We start from the raw sequence: 22,403 nt of genomic DNA, 5'->3' as shown, positions 1-22,403 counted from the left end.
ATTCCAGTATTATTGGAGTTGGCCCCTGGAGTGTGGAGATTTGGGTTATTCATACTCACAACTAGGAACTTGAACCTGTGTAGAACTCCCAGTAAAAGCCAGATGGTTCTTGGGCAGGCAGGGCAAAGGGAGACAAAGTGCTCCACCTTTGGGAAGACTCAGAGTAAAACCAGAGGATCTGCAGTCTTTCCCAGGCCAAGGGTGGCAACTCTCCACTCGCTTTGGGAAGACTCCTTCATGGTTCATATGCACACTCCTGGCACTCTCAAGTGGGATATTTTTATGTCATGAAATCAAACTCTATTTGTAATAGTAAGGTGACAGAGAAAGGGACCATCTATCTATAGCTTTTAGCTTTCCCCCCTCTCTTTTCACTTGCAGAGTAAAAGGGGGAAGAAGAGACAGAGATCTGAAAAGGAAGAGGCAAGAGTTGGCATCAGCCCACAGTCAGTTGTAAGTGCAGCTGTCCATTTGGGTTGCTCTTCCCAGGCTCAGGATACCAGTCTTGTTCCTGAACACCAGGGGATACAGTGAAACCATTTCAAAAAGAGAGGCATGCTCTAGCCTGTGGTAACCAGCAAATGTGCACCTTCATGTATTTCCAATGAGGTGGGCCTCCAGAGCCTGGAAAACCTACAGGCCGACGGATGTTTATTTGCACTGAGAGTCATCTCCCACTCCTACTGACCCAGTTTATTTGAGGACATGATTATTTCAGCTTTCATCTGCCGTAATTAGTCTTGTATTTTCAGGATGATAAGATGGGTGAGGCCCACAAACAACAGGAGGTGCACAGTTTTCCTTCTTCCTGGCACACTTGGGAACAGTGAGAAGTTCTTGAATGTGACAAAAGAAGAAACAGAACATGAATGGCTGCAACCACAGGAATGCAAGAATCTTAGACTCCCCAATAGCATATTTGGGGTCCCTTCTAAGATGGTTCAAAGTACCCACAAATAAGACCTGGAAGGAGATCCCATGGCCAACTCCCCCTCCATGGTCCACACAGTGCCCAGGCATCATTCCTCTGCAGTTGGTGGGGAAGAAGAACTCATGCGAGGTTCCACACTCCAAGTACCAAGAAACAAATGGCAAAGTGGCATGGCATTTTTTAAAATACTTTAAATAGATCATAGGTCTTTTTTTTTTCAAGATTTATTTTATTTATTTGAAAGACAGAGTTACAGAGAGAGGCAGAGCCAGAGAAAGAGAGAGGTAGAGCCAGAGAGAGAGAGGTCTTCCATCACTTGTTCACTCCCCAAATGACCACAGTGGCCAGAGCTAAGCTGACCTGAAGCCAGCAGCCAGGAGCCAGGAGCTTCTTCCAGGTCTCCCACATGGCTGCAAGGGTCCAAGGTCTTTGTCCATCTTTTACTGCTTTCCAAGGCCATAGCAGAGAGCTGGATTGGAAGTGGAGCAGCCAGGACTCGAACTGGCACCCACATGGGATGCCAGCACTGCAGACTGGGGCTTTAACCCACTTCGCCACAGGGCTGGCCCCAGATCATAGGTCATTGTACTCTCTTCTCCTCTCCCTTCTCACAAATTTAATCCAAGTAGATATTGTCCTTGTATTTCTCCCAGGGGTCTAACTGTCTCTGATTATATCTGGCCTAAAATCTTCTTGGACCACATGGTTTCTGAAAGATGCTGAATTTGTGTGTCCTCAGCTGGGAAGCTCTGAGGACAGCTGGCTGCCACCACTTACAGAGGACATATTCCATGAGTCACACAATCCCACTGCACACAGCTCCCATAGGGTATGAGTAGGGGTCCTCAATTTATCATCCTTTTGAAAGGCCCCTGTCTAGGAATTGCAAGTTTATTTGTGATCAGCAATTCCATTGTCTACTTCTCTGTGCTTGGAGGAGACTAGAAGGGTAAGAAGAAGATATCTCTTTCCCCTCAATGCTAAATGAATCTTAACTCATTCCTACTTATGGAAGGCCCACTCAGAATCAGGCTAACCCCTTGATTCTCCTCTTCAATAGTCCAGTCTCCATACTGCTCCCCTCCCCATCCTCGCCCTGAATGCCTTTCCTGCAGGCCACCACATGGGGCTCCCAGGCTAAAGGTCCCCTTGCAGAGCTCTGCTGCCTGACTGGCCAGGGTTTCCTGTGCCTCCCAGAGGGGTCACACACTACCTTCCATTATGATGGTCACAGTAAATGCCCGAAATAGAGCATGGATTTTAGGGCACTTAAAGAAAAAAAACTAAGCACACTTGTGTAAAGCAAATGGAGCATTTGGGTTTGATTCAGACAATATCTGCCTGTCTTTAAGGAAGACTTCTGGGGTGGCCAGACCTGCAGATGAACATGCCTGGGCAGAGGAGTTTAATTCTGCAATGAACTTGTTGTTTCAATCAGAGGAAGAAAACGTCTGGAAGCTTTAATTTAAACAGAAACCCTGCCGGACTCACTTGTGCATACAACTGTCAAAACAACTCAATATCCAGAGATAAATAGAGTATAAGATACCCACTAGTATGTTGCACTGAAATGCAGCATCTTTTTAAAATTACGTTGCCATATTCAGCAACTTCATCAGCTACTCTCAATTTTAATATTTTATTGAACAGAATTTGTAAGTTGGCACTTGTGTGTAGCAAACAGTGAATTAAATGCTTCCATGGTTTATTAGGACAAGTAAATTCAGAATACGGTATAATTATAACATGATAATGTGAGATGTCATCAGTTTACAAAAGAAATTCCTCTAAGGAATACAAAGTTCTGAACACTTGAGTACTGCTATAATAATAGAGAAAATCAAATATTCATTATTTGTTTAGGGAAGGAAAGGTACTCACTTGTAAAAAGTTTAAAACAAAGGTAAACAAAATAAAACCTCAGGGACAGAAATAATTCTTGCCCAGCTGCCCACCACCTCACCACCAGAACCAGGGCAACCTCACTCAAAGGCCCTCCACCCCGAGCCTCCCACTGCAAGACACAGCTCAGCCATCCGCTTCTTCTCTCCTGCCTTCCAACCCCGCCAGCAGGCAGCAGATGCAGTCTTGTCTTTACACCTCCACGGCCAAGGTCCATCTCCTCACAGTATTACCGAGAGAAAGGGGGAAACAGAGAGAGGGAGACTCCACCGTGGAACACGGTGGGCCTGGCCTTTGTTGCCCTTATTGCCCCCCGCTTTTGGGCCTCCTACTCTCTGCCTTCACTTCACTGCTTGATATGAATTCCAACTTAACTTCCAGACTTTCCCTTTTCCCTTAGACTAGATGAACGCCCTCACTCTCCTATGCATTTCTCTCACTGAATAAAAAGCTTAAAAAAAACTTAAAAAAAAAAAAAAAAAAGACTGGCCCGGCCTTCACATTAACTAATGTATAGCCACGACCTTTGCTCCTTGCAGACAACACATTGAGGATAAACAAATATTCCCAACTGTGAGACCTCAGCAGCTTGGTCTTTCTACCAGCCCCTCTGATCCTACTGCTCAGAGCTTCTCTTCTTATTTAAATAAAATTTCACTTCTTCTACTCTCACCATTGTGTCCAGCCTCGTAAATTGTCATCAACACTATGTCATGAACTTGATCTCACTAGTTTTCCTGCAACAATGCCGGCCCCTCAATCCACTCTTTCAGGTCCATCAGTCTGCTCCATGGCCAGAGTGATATCTGAGGCCATATCAGCAAGACTCTCTCACCTGCAATGTAGAACCTCTTATTCCAGCCATTGAAAGCCCTCCTTAAACTAATTCCAAGTTTACTGCCATCTACTCTCTAGTGGATGTTTTGCCTCGCCTATTAAAAACATTTCTAAATCATCAATTCATTTTGCACAAAACATTGGACAGGCAGTGTAGTGTAGTGGAACACATGACGGCTTTGGAGTTGGATATCCCAAATCCTGATCCTGTCACTTGCTAGACATGGCCTAAGAGAAACACACGCCTCTGAGCTTCAGTTCCCTCTTCTGTAAAATAAGGTTGATGAAACCTACCTTGTGGTGTTCAAAGGTCATTAAGAGGGCAGCATCACACTCAGCAAACGAGAGGTGTTGCAAAGGAATACACTGGGCACACAGGGAGGTAAGGTCCTGGTTGAAAGTCTGCATCACCAGGCCCATGGGCATTCTCCTCAGCTACCCTCAAGGCTCCCAAGCAACCAAGCACGAAGTCCCAGAAGCTAGAATTCCACCTGTGTGAAGGGAACTCCCATGGGTTCCACCAGACCTGTAGGAGCAGCAGGCCAAGGATGCCTCTCTTGCTAAGATATTGGGACAAGCCCACTGCGTCCCTCCTCTGTGGAGAATGTTTGCTTTTCTGGTCCATTGCTCTTTCTACCCTGTCTCCCTCTGCTCCTTTTGAAAGACAAAGTCTGTGCATCACCTCTGTAGGCAGATATTTCCCGATGTCTCTCAGGTCCTCATTCCCCTGTCCTTGCCTCCCTGTGCCCTCACAGCAGGCAGCAAGAAGCAGTCACAACCTTCCTTTGCAGTTATCTTTCTGTCCCTGTTAGTGCCCTCCTCTCTCTCGGTGATGTGGAAAGTTTTAGTAATTTCTCCTGGGTCCTAATCTGCCCCACTCAATCTCCATTTTGGAGATTGACTGGGAGCTGCCTCTTGCCTGCACTGCTCCCTCTCTAAGTGAAACTGTTAGTAGGCAATTCACAGTACCTCCGATGCAAACTTGCCTGTAGTATAATTACATCCACTTAGACTTCCATTATAATTATAGAAACTTGAAATCCCATCTGTGGAACAAAAGATGTTTCCATTTATCATGTTTCTATTGTATACACGCTGTCCTTAAATATAACCACAAAACTCTCAGAACAGACTATCTGTGGTAAATTGCCCCCATCTCTCTTTACAGTTACATAGCCCTGTTTACAATGATACGTCTTTACAAGGGAGCACTCCTATTGTGCTTCTTTCATTAAAGTCAGAAGAAAGGCATTGCTGATAAACATCTAGTGATGGATGACGTGAGTCCATTCATAGTCCACACTGACACGTACTATACAATCCTAGTCTTCAGGTACCAGCCAAGCAAAAACTCATCACAACAAGGAAAGTCCACATTTATTAGCTAAACTGTTTCATTTTCTGTGGCCACATCACACAATAGGGGGTTTGTAAGGAGAGATACACAGAACTCCCTGAAATTATAGGTCATGCTTGAAGTCTTCTTGGGCAGTAAGTCCTAGATATCTGCCTTCTGAAAATAGCAATATTTTAAAGATTTGTAAATGAAAAATATGTTCTACATTACCAGCCATCAGGGAAATGCAAATCAAAACCTCTATGAGACAGCACCTCATCTCTGTCAGAATGGCTAAAATCCAAATCACAGAGAGTAAGAAATGCTGGTGAGGATGTGCACAGAGGGAAATATGTATTCACTGTTGTGGGAATGTAAATTAGTGCAGCCACTATGGAAAACAGTGAGGAGATTTCTTGAAAAAAATCCTAGACATAGACTTGCCATATGATCCAGAAATCCAACTATTGGGTATATACCCAAATACTTGAATATACTATGTCAAAGAGATAGCTGCACCACTATGTTTACAGTAGCACTGTCACAATAGCCAAAATTCGGAATCAACCAAGGTGTCCATCATCAGATGCATGATAGAGAAAATGTGGTCTATATACACAGTGGAATATTATTCAGGTACAAAAAAGAATGAAAGTTACTATTTGCAGCAAAATGGACGCAACCAGGGGACATCATGTTGAGTGAAATAAGCCAGACACAGAAAGACAAATACCACATGTTCTTCCTTAAATGTGGGAGCTGAGATCTAAAAGCCAAAGAAAAAAGAAAGAAATGCCTGTGTATATCAGTACCTCTGCAAATATAGTTTTGTAAAACTTTGTTTTATACCTTTGTCAAACCAATGTTTAAGAATATTATACTATTATAGTTTTAGTGATCTGTAATTACTTTAAAATTTACTATATATGCGTGAAATGGTCATTTTTCCATTCAATTCTTGTTAATCGCCATTGTCAATATCCTATTAAACTGGGGTGTTTTGCTTCTTATTGGTTAAACTTCTTAATTGGGTAAGTATTAAGCCTTTTTCTGTAATGTAATTTAAAAATATGTTATCTCAAAACCTGAAAAGGAAGGAAGGAAGGAAGGAAGGAAGGAAGGAAGGAAGGAAGGAAGGAAGAAGGGAGGGAGGGAGGAACACAGAGGATGGGAGGGAGAAATGGGAAGGGAGTGAGGGAGGGAGGGAGGGAATATCATTATGTTCTTAGAATTGTATGTACAAATCATATTGAATCTATTAGAAAACCAATTAAAATTAATAAAAGAAAAAAGTAGATACAGATGAGATTTTTAATGATTGCAGTTAGTTAGATGGAATGCAGTTAGTTAGATGGAATGAATGACTTATAATATGTTATAGTATTGTAGTATAACTATGGTCGACCACAGTTAATTGTACATTTCAAAATAGCTAGTAAAGGGGCCAGTGCTGTGGCATCACAGGTAAAGCTGCCACTTGCAGTGCCGGCATCCCATACGGGAGCCGGTTCAAGTCCTGGCTGTTCCACTTCCAATCCAGCTCTCTGCTGTGGCCTAGGAAAGCAGTAGAAGATGGCCCAAGTTCTTGGGCCCCTGCACCCACATGGGAGACCCAGAGGAGGCTCCTGGCTTTGGATCAGCACAGCTCCAGTTGTTGCGGCCATTTGGGGAGTGAATCAGCAGATGGAAGACCTCTCTCTCTCTCTCTCTCTCTGCCTCTACACACTCTGTGTGTAACTCTTTCAAATAAACAAATAAATCTTTTAAAAAAAAGGCTAGTAGAGAGAATTTTTAGTGTTCCCAACACAAAGAAATGATAAATGTTTGGGATGATGGATGTGATAATTACCCTGACCTGATCATTTCACATTGTATATACACATTGAAATGTCACACTGTATTCCACAAACATGTAAAATTATAATGGATAAATTAAAAATAAATATATTTTTAAAGTAAACAAAAACTGAATTTTTACTTTATAATCAGTAATATTTCTCCCCATTTTAGTTATAAATAAGGTTAAATGATGTAAGGTTTGTAAAACCACCAGTTGGTAATCATGACTGACCATCCACCTCAGCCAAACCAAACACATCCTTAAACTTAGGCTACCTATGGAGCCAGTATTGTGGTACAGTGCCTTAGCCCACTGCCTGTGACACCAGCATCCCGTAGGAGCCCTGGTTGGAGTCCTGGCTGCTCCACTTCTGATCCAGCTTCTGCTAGTGCACATGGGAGGGCAGCAGAGGATGGCCCAAGTTCTTTGTCCCTGCCACCCACAGGGGAGAACAGGATGTAGATCCTGGCTCCTAACTTCAGTCTGGCCAAGTCTGGGCAGTTGTGGCCATTTCAGGAGTGAAACAGTGACACAACATTTAAGAACTTTCTCTCTCTAAGTTTTTCAAATAAATAAAATAAATCTTTTAAAAAAATTAGGCCAGGGGCTGGCCTTCTGGTGCTGTGTTAAGCCACCACCTATGATGCCAGCATCCCACATGAGCATGATTAGGTCCTGGTTCCACTTCCAATAAAGCTCCCTGCTAATGGCCTGGGAAAAGCAACAGAAGATGGCCCAAGTGCTTGGGCCCCTGCCACCCAGATGAAGCTCCTAGTTCCTGGCTTCAGATCAGCCCAACTCAGGCCATTGGGGCCATTTGGGGAGTGAACCAGCTGATGGAAGATCTCTGTCTCTCCCTCTTTCTTTCTCTGTAACTTTGCCTTTCACAAAAAGTAAATCTTTTAAAAAATGATGCCAGCTAATATTCACCTCATAAAAGGTGCAACAGTTAACTAGGAATGGAAGTCCAATTACACACATTAGTTGGGGGATGTGTGCGGTGGTACACACGGAGTGCACATGACAACAACATCCTCCACGAGAGGTGCCACTCTCACTTTACAGATGAGTAAACTGAGGGTGAGAGAGGTGAAGTTGCTCAGTGCCGACACAGGAGGACAGCATTCGCTTCAAAAACTTTATTTCCCAGGACACTTCCTCCCTTCCCCCACTTCCAACTTGTTATTACGGCATCTATGCTCATGGGGTCGTTAAGTTATAAATACTATTGGAGGGCTGGCACCGTGGCTCACTTGGCTAATCCTCTGCCTGCAGTGCCGGCACCCCAGGTTCTAGTCCCAGTTGGGGCGCCGGGTTTTAGTCCCGGTTGCTCCTCTTCTGGTCCAGCTCTCTGCTGTGGCCCGGGAGGTGCAGTGGAGGATGGCCCAAGACCAGGAGGAAGCACCTGGCTCCTGACTTCAAATCAGTGCAGTGCCGGCCATAGCGGCCATTTGGGGAGTGAACCAATGGAAGGAAGACCTTTCTCTCTGTCTCTCTCTCTCTCTCTCTCTCTCACTGTCTAACTCTGCCTGTCAAAAAAAAAAAAATACTATTGGAGACATTTTCCCCTTCTATCTTGGGGTTTAGCTCTTTCCACCTATCCTATTGCTTTTTTTGGGGGGGTAAGGGAGGAAGGGAGACACTTAGGTTTATGTTTTTACCCCTTTTTTAATATTGTGCTTTCCAATTTTTATTAACATGCAATACCATGCACCTTTATGGGGCAGATGACGATATCTCTACAGATTCACGGGGTAAACTGACATCCGTTCAGCACGACTGAGGAAACACAGTGCCATGTAAAGTGTGAAAAAAAAAAAGGACTAAAAACACCATTGAAATGCTTATGGGATTCACATAAAAGTGAAATATGTAACATTGACATTCCCTTCAGGAACTGAGTAATAAACTGAATTTCAATCATGAGTAGCAGTCAGTTTGCATGCCCTTCCCCGAGATTACATAAACACATCTGGTATCTGCAATCTTAGAATGCCCTGTCTGTCACAGCACACAGAGATCTCTTTAACAACTTTTCTATTAGCTGAAAACTCCAGCAATAAAAAGGAAGATAATCACACATAAAGAGCACAGCAAAAAAAAAAAAACAAACCTCTTCTACTGCTTATTAATAATAAGCTGATAATATCATTAATGCCTCAGAGAGCTGACTGCAGTAACTTTTTACTGTTTTTGATAAGTGCTGCTATTCTGAGGAGGGTGACTTCTGTGGGCTCTTACTTTCCCAGGCAGCAAACGTGACACTGCCAGGTCTCAATCTCGGTGTGGATTCTCTCCCTCCTCTTCCTCTTCTCCAAAACAGCTTAGGGCACAGACTCAGGGGTCACATTCCCACAGCCTTGATGGCAGTGAAGGGAAAGACTTGTGTGCTTCTTCCTCAATGCCCATCCCGGCCTTTGTTGTCTTTCACAAATATCTTTGGGAAAACAAAACAATACCTTCTTTTCCCAACTTAAGGATAAATGATGTGAAATCTTCAAAATAAAAACCATGAATTTTCCTTTTTTATCACCAAAAATAAGTTTTAGATTAAACATTTTCTCAAAAAGTAACTTCAAATTTTATCTATGTTAACAGAAATAAAAGAGAAATAGGTCCTTCTGCCCTTTGATCACAAGCAAAATATAATACTGGCAAACTCAATTTTTGTAAATGATAACTTTGCCCCACTGATTACATTTTGATTAAAGAAAAAATGTCACATGATGATACAATACTACATCTCAATATTTAACACTGTCCTAGTAACTCTCAAGGTTTACATATTTGTCTGAATTAAACAAGTTAAGCTACTTAAGCTTTTATTTTTTACTCTATATGTGCTTTTTGTTTGCAAATAAATGTCACTTGAATTGAATATTTTCACTTAATTTTATGTTGAAACTCCACAAGTGCTTTTAAAAAGTGAATTTTCTTACTCCTGTCGACTCCTCTGGTGAGTTGCTGAAGGACGGCCTGTCCTGCCCTGGCTTCTCCCCAGCCTGTCCGTGGAGTGTGTGTGTGTGTGTGTGTGTGTGTGTGTGTATAAAAGACACCCAGAGAGTAAGATAGATGGTGATAAAAAGATGGGCAGATTTATTGAGAACCCAGTCAAAATCTACCACATGCTTTTAGAGCAGTAAGCTTATTCTGGAGCCTTTTTTGTCGGAGACTGCTTTGCCCCTTGGCAGACACATAGGAAGTGAAATCCCCCTCCAGGAGAGCTGGAAGATGCAAACACGGCCACGGTAGAGTTGGCTATTTCCCTGTGATGTGAACACCTGTGCTGTGTCTGTGATTTTGCACACAGGGTAACTGAGAGTGGATCTGATCAGGTACCCACCACCACAGACTCGTTTTTTAATTATTTGTGAGTTACACACGGCTATTACTACACCGGTAGGTGTATTGCAAAATATGCACAAAAAGAGAACTTTTGAAGTGATTGTGTGGGTTAAGTGAATAAAATATATTTTTGATAAAAGAGCAACAAGAAATGAAAATCCAGGAATTCTGCATTAAGAAAAATAAAATATACTATGCATTTAGTGACCAAATATTTTTGGGAAGACTGTGATCATTTTTATGCTAAAGGTTATTATGAATAAAAGGTTTATTTTTTAAAGATTTATTTTATTTATTTGAAAGACAGAGTTACACACAGAAGGAGAGCAGAGAGAGAGATCTTCCATCCGCTGGTTCACTCCCCAATTGGCCGCAACAGCTGGAGCTGCGCCCATCCAAAGCCAGGAGCCAGGAGCTTCTTCCGGGTCTCCCCGGTGGGTGCAGGGGCCCAAGGACTTGGGCCATCCTCTACTTCTTTCCCAGGCCACAGCAGAGAGCTGGATCAGAAGTGGAACAGCCAGGACTAGACTGGCGCCCATATGGGATGTCGGCACTGTAGGCAGCAGCTTTACCCGATAGGCCACAGTGCCAGCCCCTAAAAAGTTTATTTTTTTCTTAGTGGTAGCTCCTGAGTTTAGTGTATAAACACAATTCCTCCAATTTTATTGCAGAAAAAGCTATTATTAAAAAATAATGTTATTGTAGTTTTATAGAGAAACAGAAATGACAAGATTTCTTTGAACTGATAGAAGTAGGAAGAAAACAAAATTAATGGCCTCGTGTTCTTATAACCCCTCCCCCCATGCACATACACAGAGAACAGTTTTCCATATTTCTGCCAATAGCCCCTAAGATTATTAGCCAGGGTGTGGACCTCACTGTCTAAAACATGAACTGAAGACTTCAAAGTGGAGTTGGTAGCACATCTTTTTTTTCATCAAAACTCCGCATCACAGCCTCTGCAATTGTGTTCTAGGATTCCTGAGGCTGCTACTGCCTCATTTTAGTGCCAGGAAAATCACTGCAAAATGAGTCAGACACAAACCCGCATGGGAGGAAAGGCAAACGGTGGAGCTTCAGTCCTCCCTCACTCCTCCAGCAGGTGCTGGGCCTGGGCAGACTCTGCAGCACACTTCACAGAGTGCTGGGGTCGCAGCAGTGGAGGTGCCAGACAGGGACCCTGTAAGGTGGCAGTGCAGTGGGAAAAGTGGGGTCAACAATACAGGAATAGCATGTTCTGCAAAACAGAATTCAGGCAGGTTTGTGTGACTGACAGCAACTGGGGCACCATTTTAGCAGATGCTGGAATTATTCTTGCATTAGTTTTCCTTTGAGCTGGTCCCACAGGGTGATGAGCTGAATGTCAGGTGCAGCAGGGCCACAGGGAGAGGCTGCTGGTAGTGAGGGAGGTGTGCTGGGCTGGGTTGTGGGCGGGCACCTGGGCCATCCCACCTGTCTGCCCACCGGAGTTTAATAGGACAGCTCCAGTGAACCTTTTAAAAGTCAACCTCAAGGTACAATTATGGATCTCCAACAGTGGCTCACTCCTGACAATAAAGGCCTGAGAGCTAGAAAGAAAGTCAGTGTCAAACGCATTACTTCTGCTTAGTCCACAGCAGGATTTAGGGGCGCTGCTCCGAGTCAGGCCTTAGAAATCGGATGGCTGGGCCCAAGGTGCCTCCTGAGCAAAGGCTTCTGGGATGCAGGAAAGCAGTGCTGCTGTCATGATGCACCTGGTGGCAGTGCGGTGCAGCTTGGTGCTGCGCGTGCACCTTCTCACTTTGGGTGACACTCACTTTCCTTTTTTTTTTTTTTTTCATTTTTTTAGGAAAACTTTTATCTAATAATTATAAATTTTGAAAGTACAACTTTTGGATTATAGCCGTTTTTCCCCCCATATCCACCCTCCCACCTGCAAACCATCCCATCTCCTACTCCCTCTCCCATCCCATTCTTCATTAAGATTCATTTTTAATTATCTTTATATACGGAAGATCAACTTAGTATATACTAAGTAAAGATTTCAACAGACTTCACCCACACAACACTCACCTTCCTAATAACTGCGTTATGTGTACCCAGAGTCACCTTCTCTGCTGGGACCCCAGCACCCAGCACAGCATAGACCCAGGATGTATATGATACAAGAAGATGCACGGAGGGCCCAATGCCAGCCAGAGATTAAAGGGACTGAGAGAAATTTGGCATCTCAGCCCACAGTCCCTCTGAGAAAAGCACAGGAATCAGGTCCAACGATGTGGTGTAGTGAGTAAAGCCACCGCCTGCAGTGCCGGCATACCACACAGAAGGAGAGGCAGAGAGAGAGAGAGAGAGAGACAGACCACAAGGATGCCGGTTCGAGTCCTGGCTGCTCCACTTCCTCCATTTCCAATCCAGCTCTCTGCTGTGGCCTGAAAAAGCAGTGGAAGATAGCCAAGTCCTTGGGCCCCAGCAACTGCATGGGAGACCTGGAAGAAGCTCCTGACTCCTGGCTTTGGATCCACACAGCTCCAGCAGTTGCGGCCAATTGGGGAGTGAACCAGCAGATGGAAGACCTCTCTGTCTCTCTCTGTCTCTGTCTCTGTCTCTCTCTCTCTCTCTGCCTCTCCTTCTGTGTGTAACTCTGACTTTCAAATAAATAAACAAATCTTTTTTTAAAAAGTGCAGGAGTCAAAATCCTTCAAACTCTCTTCTTCCAAATCCAGAGAAGCCAGGATCCACTTCCCAGTTTCTTAATTTTACAATCCTTTCATTTCCTCAGTCAACAGCTTCCCATCCTGAGAGCTCAGACATCACGTGTAAGGAGAAAACACAAAACCAAGCCCTTTGTCATCTTCCCTTGGCACAGCAGCCCAGACAGCAAGAGGGCAGGAGGGTTCAGCCAAGTCCTGTTGCCTTAAGGGCCAGCAGAAAAAGCGAGGAGGGAAAGGGCCATGGGAAGAGTGGGGACATCAGTGAGCGTGTTGGTCAGGGGCGTATTTTCTTCCCCAAGCCATGCTGCCCGTGGGGAAAGAGTCGGTGATTTTTATTCGGGGAAAAAAACCATTGCTGTTGGGAGCACTTGATGGGAGGGGAAGCTTTAGCAAGCAATGAATCATACTTTTGGAGAAGCTTGGCACGGTGGCGTGCTCGTTAAAAATAAATCAAGACGCACACACAGCCATTTTGCACTCCCTCTACTCCACCAGATCTCAAAGCTGCTCTGTGATTCATTTCCATCATAAAATAATTACTCGGTACCTACGGTGTATCATACCAGGTCCTTGGCAGAAGCATGCTCATTTAACTCACAACTGTATAAACTAGGTATTAATATTAACAACTTACAAATAGGAAGCAGAATTTCACAGAAGACAAGCGACTTATGTAAGATTATTCACACAGCAAGGGGTAAAGCTGGAACTCAAACCTAGGCCTCATTCCAAAGCTTTGCTGCCACCCAAAACAAAACTAAACAAATTTCCTAATTTTCTGAGCTTCCTGAACACTTTGTGCTAGGATAACAGTCCCATGAATGACTTTGCTACAGTGCTTCTTGGGGCAGGTCTGTCTCTTCTGGTGTAATTGTGGCTATGCTCACGAGACCCCCTCTCATGAACCAGAGCCATATCCCCGCTACAGGCTGCTTCTAACAGGCTCAGCAGGCACACCATCACCCAGGACGATGACAGTGAGAGTCAACAGCACTAATGCTGCCAAGCTACTGATGAAATGAATCAAATCAAATGACAGCTGTGGACCCAAATTGGTAGGTCCATGCTGGTTTTCCACAGTGGGTTCTCACCCATCAGATTCCCATCCTGGGACAGGTTTTGGAGGAACATGCACCTGGTCCTTGCACATGCTGTGGAGATATTCACTGGATGCTGACCAAGTGAGGGGTGTTAAGACAGACACCCACAACTCGCTGGGCTCAGCCTTCATGGGTTGAAAGAATACCAGTGCACCAAGGAAATATTGATTGTGCTGGCTACTCCCTTAATCTGAATGTATATGGGCAACGTTATGTAACCAAGGATCAATTATTTTTTTTCTCTTTGTAAGGACTGACTCTGTTATATGGCATTCTAATTCAAAGTAGGTCCAAGGTAAGACTATATTTATCCATTTTTCTTGGCTTTGTCTTTGGGGACTGCAAGTACTTGTAAAAAGGGCATTACTATCATTAACTTAATAATGTTGAATTAACTTCAAGAGCCAGATAATGGGAAGCAGATCTGGCCTCACAACGTGTTTCCCATAGAAAATAGACCCTGGAAGCTTCTTTAACCTCGTGGGAATCTGCATAACCTGTAGGAAGGGGTCCAATTTTGACTCCAAAACCTTCATAATTCATTCTGCTTCTTTGGTAATTGCTTTTTACTGTGTCACATCAAACAATGAAAAAGAGAAAAATACAGAAATTTACTTATATTTATTCTTCCAAAAGTTCTGGCTTTTTGGATGGAGAAGTCAAATACATGAGTACACTACTAATGTAGATTACCTATCAGATCAGTATTTTGACTACTGAAATAAGTTTTTAATGTGCATTCCAAAAAATATGTTTTTGAAGAACACAGAGAGAGAGAGAGAGAGAGAATCATCCAATTGTTGATTCACTCCCCAAATACCCACAACAGCCATGGATGCCTCACACAGGTGGCAGGGGTTCAAGTACTTGAGCCATCACTCGCTCCCTCCCAGGGTGTGCATTAGCAGGAAGCTAGCATTAGAAGTGGAGCTGGCACTCAAAACCCAGGCCCCCTGGTAGAAGATATGGTCATCCCAAGTAGCATCTTAATCACTCTGCCAATCTCTCATCTCAACATAATTCCTAAGAGTAAAAACAGAAGGTGAACAAGAATTTCTGGGAGAGAAAAAACAGAACAACTCAGGTAATTTTTGACATAAATAAAATATTTCACAAGTACCATGGATACCTTCTTTTAACCCATAATATTACATTTTATGAAGTCCTTTTTAAAGGATATTAGAATTTCAAGGATATTTTGGTGACACTTCACTGTTAACTCTAAAAATTATTTGATCTAGGTGTGGATGTGGGGCTTAAAACACAGACATACTTATTTCAAGTGGGTTTAGAAAATCTGTAATATGAACTCATCTGGAAGATAACTTCCTTACTAAACATACTTAACCACCAGGCCACCACATGGCACCACTGCCAAGCTCCTTCACACGGCCCTCTTGGCAGTCTGCCTCAAAATATGTAATACTGCACAGTTCACACTTTTTTATATTCTTGTAAAAATCTTAGGTTACTGCTAACCTAAGATTAGTGCATTGTTTCTAAAAAGGCCAATTCATTACACTTTTCCTGGGAATAAATATTGACAACTCTAGAATTTAAATAGCACACTTGGTTAGAATTATGGATTATAGGTTCTCTGTATACTGCTATGATACAGTTCTACATATTTGAACATTCTTTGCCTTTCTTAATGCTCCATTCCATGATATTTTTCTTTTAGAAGCTATTGATTAGCACAAGGATTTCTTGGTTATGAGATCTCTTTACTGCTTGTCTCGTAGAATAAAGCAATATACCTAAAATCTTTCACCAAAATATGCTTTTTGGCATTTGCTGTTCGCAATTTTCTTACATATCATGCTTTCTCTAATTGTTGCTGGTATGCCACCTGTGTCTTCTCAGGCCAGAGTTTCTCCCAGTCCAGTCACTTCTAAGAGCATTCATAGCCTTTAGTAGCAGCTCAAGGAGGGCTTGCTGCTTTTAGAAATTGTTGGTTCTGGCCGGCGCCGCGGCTCACTACGGCACCGGCACACTGGGTTCTAGTCCCGGTTGGGGCGCCGGATTCTGGCCCGGTTGCCCCTCTTCCAGGCCAGCTCTCTGCTGTGGCCAGGGAGTGCAGTGGAGGATGGCCCAGGTGCTTGGGCCCTGCACCCCAAGGGAGACCAGGAAAAGTACCTGGCTCCTGCCATCGGATCAGCGTGGTGCGCTGGCCGTGGCGGCCATTGGAGGGTGAACCAACAGCAAAGGAAGACCTTTCTCTCTGTCTCTCTCTCTCTCACTGTCCACTCTGCCTGTCCAAAAAAAAAAAAAGAAAAAGAAATTGTTGGTTCTTCTTTTCCTACCATTGGTGTTCATCACGGGTAAGCACCCACCCCTGTGAACTGGAAACTATGCACAAGCCAGCGTAGCGTATCTTCTGTTCTCACTTCCCTGCCTCTGATGACTATTACCGCTCTGATGTATGCCTGAAACTAATCCTTTTTTTTTTTCACTCCAGTGGATACAAGTTGCTGTTCTAGCAAAAGCTCATGTACTGCTACTCATAGTATTATACTCTATACTAGCTTTACAGGTAAACTAGACAAACCATTGATGCCAGCAAGCATGCAGTTCAGCTCAATCCAACCTTTGCTGCTCAGTGATAGAGTAGACACACCCATCACTTCTAAGTCTTTATTTGTTCCAATGTCTACTAGGACCTTGCTGCCATATTATAACTCTGTGAAATGATCTTCTCTGTTTTATGGCCTCAGTCCATCATTGCCAAAGCAGAAGAATTCCAATGAAAATTGGCTGTTTATTTCTATTGAGAGCACACCTTTAGGGGGAGTTAAATATACCAATATGGATGTCTGGCTCCAATGGTTAGCATAATATGTGATTGAGACTCGCAGCTGACCTTTCTCTAATTCTGCACATGGTCCAGAGTCATGAGTGGTTTTAGGGTAAAGGCTCCAGCATTCCGTATGGGAACTAGTTGCAGACCCAGCTGCTCCACTTCCAGCCCGGCTCCCTACTAATGCACCTGGGAAAGCAGCAGAGGATGGCCCCACTGCTTGGGCCCCTGCAAGTATGTGGGAGACCTGAAAGAAGTTCTCTTGGAAAATAGTGATTAATCAATTTTATTCCAACTTAGAAAAATATCCTTTGAAAAACTCCTTTTATAGTGGTTAATTAAAATTTAAAACATTTAATCTATGGGTAACTCATAAACAGACTACTGGTTGCTCAATAAACCATATTTATTTTTCAGATATGACTATGTATGGTCACTTTGACATCCAAAGACATATGAACAAAGCTTATCTGGACATCTTTTTTTTGTTGTTGTCCTATAAAGTCAATATTCTGTTGAAATTTATTTGCTAGCAGGATCATTATATATTTTCCATACATATATATGGACAATATAAATATATGTATGGACAATATAAATTTTGTCTTTCTTCATTGCATTCCTTAAAAATCTTGATTAACTTTCCTATTCTTCCATAACAGTGAGAAAGTTTGATGCGTTTGAGGACTAATTCCTTGAAGCAGTGTGATCACAACATACTTGCTGATGAATTGCTCACTTTCTCACTGCCCACCTCCACCGTTTTACAGCCACAAACATCAGGTGCCATTCAAAAAACGTTCTCTGCTACTCGAAGGAATTCATTTCAAAGTGAGATAGAGTTGTGCTTTCTCTTAGAAAGGTCCTGGCCAAAAATGAATACCTACTTCTGTGAGCTTAGCATGTGAGGCAGAAATAGGTATTCCCCTACATTATCCTTATCTTGGAGTTACTGCCGACGCAATCGTTTTTCAGGTTAACTGAGTGCTCAGTGGGATTATAATAGCTTCACTTAGTCACTGCTACAAGACAGCCTGTGCAGCCGCCATCCAGGAGGGGCAGCCTTTCCTCTTTCCTTTATGAAGGTAACATTTGGAGCACTTAAAATAAGCCCCATCGCACCATTATAGAGCAAAGGCTTCCCTGAGCAATTATAGCTTTCGGGATACACTCGCCCAGTTTAAAAAGGCTTCCAAGCAAACTCGGCTTCATATGAATATGAAAAGTTTCTTTCTAGCAATGATAGCATTCGTGATACACCTCAAAATCTTATCTCATGACTTCCGACAAAATACATTAATTTTGCTTTGACAAAGAAATACGCCACTCTACAATGCAGTGTCTGCTCCCTCCCTGAGGTGTGCAGCCCATCACTGTGGCTTGGATAAGACACTTATGAGAGCAAGCCCCTCCACAGCACCTCTGATGTAGATCCTGAATAATATCAGACCCCAGATTCCCTGCCTTAGTTTTTTTTTTTTTTATCGTTGTATTTTTGTATCGTTGTATCTGTGTTCCCTGAACAGTACACTGTAGCATAGTTGAGGTCCTACCATTTTTTTTTGACAGGCAGGGTGGACAGTGAGAGAGAGAGACAGAGAGAAAGGTCTTCCTTTGCTGTTGGTTCACCCTCCAATGGCCGCCACGGCTGGTGTGCTGCAGCCAGTGCACCACGCTGATCCAATGGCAGGAGCCAGGTACTTATCCTGGTTTCCCATGGGGGTGCAGGGCCCAAGCACTTGGGCCATCCTCCACTGCACTCCCTGACCACAGCAGAGAGCTGGCCTAGAAGAGGGGCAACCGGGACAGAATCCGGCGCCCCGACCGGGTAGAACCCGGTGTGCCGGCGCCGCTAGGTGGAGGATTAGCCTGTTGAGCGGCAGCACTGGCCTCCTGTCTTAATTTTATTAGATGCTTCAAACACTACACATCACTCTTTTCCTAAATTGAGGGACTGGGGCACTGGGTCCAGTTGGTCCCACAAGGTCCCAGATCACCAGACTGAAGTGGTTATTTGCCTCCTCTATAAACAGCATCCTGATGTTCAGTCTTATTTTGAGGGATTTTTTAGGAACCATAGGCCCTGAGCAAAAAACCACTACTGCCTGCCCTTAGGCCCCAGTCTGACTGGAGCCTATTTGCCATCATGATCATTCCCAAAAACACTATGGCAGTGCTATCGCTGGCCAATTACAAAAGGGCCGTAAGTACTAAGGACACCAGAGACCGGGCATGAGCCGAGCACATAGTTCTTTTCCTGAACTTCATATACACAATTTCTTATCCTCTACCCCTTCAAGAGTTTGGTATTAGGCAACAGCTGCCTGGACTCCTTGATTCATGGGCTTTGCAAATAGAAACCTACTTTCCTCCACAGCCCCATGTCAGTGACTGGCTTGCTGTGTGTCAGGCATGTGAACCCAGGTCTTGGAGTTATATACTTAAAGTTTGTTTCTTAAAAAGCACCTGCATTGCACTTTCTTAGTGTAATTAATTGGACACTGCAAGCTGTATGTGGCCCTGTCACATCTGAATACATGCTAGAGGTTGCTTTATTTATTTGACATAACGTTCCTTTGCAGTGGAACACGTGGTCCACTCTGAGTAGCTATGACTAAATACTTGAGACTGGACGATGTATAATGAAAGGAGCTTCATTCTACCTCACAGTGCTGGAGGCAGGAGGGTCCAAGAGCGTGGTGGTGCCAGCATCTGCTCAGCTTCTGGGAAGGCCTCTTACTGATAGATCCACATTTGAAGGTGCTGATCACCACTTCAGAGAGACTTTATCTCAATCGGCTCATTTTTGAAGTTTCATTGTTACAGAGAGAGGTATCCTGCTGCATGACACCCCAGGATTCCTCTGTGATAGCCGGCTCTCCAGAAGTCCTTCAGCAATGCACACCTCCTGGTACTCACACCCTTGACAACCCCTGCTCACACTGAGTCATGGCTGGCCCTGTGTGAACAATAAGGCAGCAGGAACAGTGTGTGTAACTTCCAAGGCTACATCATAAGGAGTGTAGCTGCCTTTTAGCCTTTTGCATTGTTCAATTCCCATCACTCCATAAGAAGAAACAAACTGTCCAGGGGAGAAATCCAAAGAGAGAACTGAGGCCCTCAGACAAGAGCCAACACTGATTTGTCAGGCACAGGGCACATGGACCAGACTAGGGGAGGATCTCGAGTTCCAGTCACATCTCCAAACGACTGTTTCTCACTAACACCCACCTGCTGCTGCATGGGATATCCCCACAAATAACTGCCCAACAGTCCTTCCAACATTCCTGACCCACAGAGGCACAAAAGAAAATACAAATTTTAAATTATTTTTAATATATTTGAGAAATTCAAAAAACAGAGAGAGAGAGAAAAAGGGATTGAGAGAGAGAGGAAGGGAGGGGGAGAGAGAGGGAGGGAGAGAGAGCGAGCAAGCAGTTATCTACTGTTCACTCACCAAGTGTCTGCAATGGCCAGTGCTAGGCCAGGCCAAAGCCAGGAGCTGGGAACACAGTCCAGCTCACATCATGTAGGTGACAGGGACCCAACTACTTGAATCATCACCACTACCTCTCAGGGTGCCCATCAGCAAGAAACTAGACTTGAGAGCAGAGCTAGGACTCAATCCAAGGTATTCCAATATGAGATGCAGGCATCCCAACCAGTGGTTTAACCACCAGGCCAATATCTACACCCAAAATATTGCTTTAAGTCATAAGTTTTGGAGGTCCTGGTTATGCAACCATAGAAGCTGATACAAACTACAAAGTTACATCAGATTCTCCATTATTTGTTCATCTTTGTCCATGGAGTAATGATGAAAATTTACATGTCAGATGTCTACCACTGCCTGGAGTTGTTGTGGGGATGGGAATCCAGATTATAAAGTGCATATTCCAAATCAAAGGGCAGGATCTCACCTCTACTCAGTCTAGCTGAGCAAACATATTAGAATACCTAAAATGTAATGTACAGGAGTGAAATTGACACTTGAGATTACATGATTGCTTATAGCCCTTGTCCCTACTATTGAGGAACAGTGGAGTTTTTCTTCTACATATTGAAATCTTTACTTAGTATAGGGTTAATCTTATGAATAAAAAGTAATCTGAAAGTGGATCATTGTAAAAATTAAGATTGGGGAAAAAGAGAGGAAGGAGGAGGAAGGGTGGGAGCTTCGGCAGGAGGGAGGATATAGTGGAAAGTACCATTGTGTTCCCAAATCTGTTTATATGAAAAATATATGAAATTTGCACACCTTAAATACAATTTTTAAAAAATGAAAAATTGATCCACATTAATGCCTTCTCCAAGACAGCAAAACCCAGTTTAATACCTGCTTCTTCACTATCAGTTTTATGACTCAGGAACTGTGCTATATACCCACTGCACCAAGAACCATTTTTTTTTTTTGACAGGCAGAGTGGACAGTGAGAGAGAGAGACAGAGAGAAAGGTCTTCCTTTGCCGTTGGTTCACCCTCCAATGGCCGCCGCGGCCGGCGCGCTGCGGCCGGCGCACCGCGCTGATCCGATGGCAGGAGCCAGGTACTTATCCTGGTCTCCCATGGGGCGCAGGGCCCAAGCACTTGGGCCATCCTCCACTGCACTCCTGGGCCACAGCAGATAGCTGGCCTGGAAGAGGGGCAACCGGGCCAGAATCCGGCGCCCCGACCGGGACTAGAACCCAGTGTGCCGGTGCTGCAAGGTGGAGGATTAGCCTAGTGAGCCGCGGCGCCAGCCCCAAGAACCATTCTGAGCATACAGTAAGTGCTCAGTAAATGTTGAATAACTGAACAAATGATTCGTGTATTAGAGACAATATTAGTAAAAGTATTAGTTGAAACCATGTGAGTTTGGAACAAGGTCTTAGCTTCAGTTAGGAGTTACTGTTGCTGGGGCAGGCATTGTAGAACAGCAGGTTAAGCTGACACTTGGAATAGCTGCTTCCCATACTGGAGAGATAGCTTGAGTCCTGGCACCTCCACTTCTGATCCAGCTTCCTGCTAATGCACACTGGGAGGCAGCAGATGAGGCCCAAGTACTTGGGCTCCTGCCACTCACATGGGAGACCTGGATGGGGCTCCTGGCTCCTGCCACTCACATGGGAGACCTGGATGGGGCTCTTGGCTCCTGACTTCAGCTTGATTCAGCACTGGCTGTTGAGGGAATTTGGGAGTGAACAACAGGATGGCAGGATACAAGATATTCTGTGTGTGTGTGTGTGTGTGTGTGTGTGTGTGTGTGCCACGCATATTTCAAGTAGAAGGTGAAAAAAAGTTACTGTTGCAAAGCCATTCTCAGTTTCAGGTAGCTCTCAGCATGTTATTAGGCCATTTTGTTAGTATATGTACAGAACTAGTTGGTGTTGTAGAGGTTTAAGAATGTTTTGAAAGGAAACTATGCTCTGGGATGACAAGTTGTAAGGGGCTTCAGCGTATCTTTGGCTTTTATGTCTTATAGCAAGGGGTGTGCTCATCATTTTTGCTATCTACTCCTCCTCTTCAGAGGCTCACAGAACACTGAACTAGCTGGTTCCCCCACTGTTGGGCATGACACAAGTGTACTAAGAGGCATCACTCCTGGCTACAGCATAAGATGCCAACACAAGATCTCCCAAGCTG

At 44.0% G+C, this 22,403-nt stretch overlaps 1 protein-coding gene across 8 annotated transcripts in view; it reads right to left on the bottom strand.

Moving 5' to 3' along the window:
* Positions 1–22,403, bottom strand: part of PRKN (parkin RBR E3 ubiquitin protein ligase) — a 1,400,595-nt gene that overhangs the window by 1,055,764 nt on the left and 322,428 nt on the right. The window lies entirely within an intron of this gene.

The sequence above is a fragment of the Oryctolagus cuniculus genome, chromosome 5 (assembly GCF_964237555.1).
Source record: "Oryctolagus cuniculus chromosome 5, mOryCun1.1, whole genome shotgun sequence".
Classification (NCBI taxonomy): Eukaryota; Metazoa; Chordata; class Mammalia; order Lagomorpha; family Leporidae; genus Oryctolagus; species Oryctolagus cuniculus.
The sequence above is the reverse complement of the archived record's forward strand: the minus strand, read 5'-3'. Positions and strand labels throughout refer to the sequence as shown.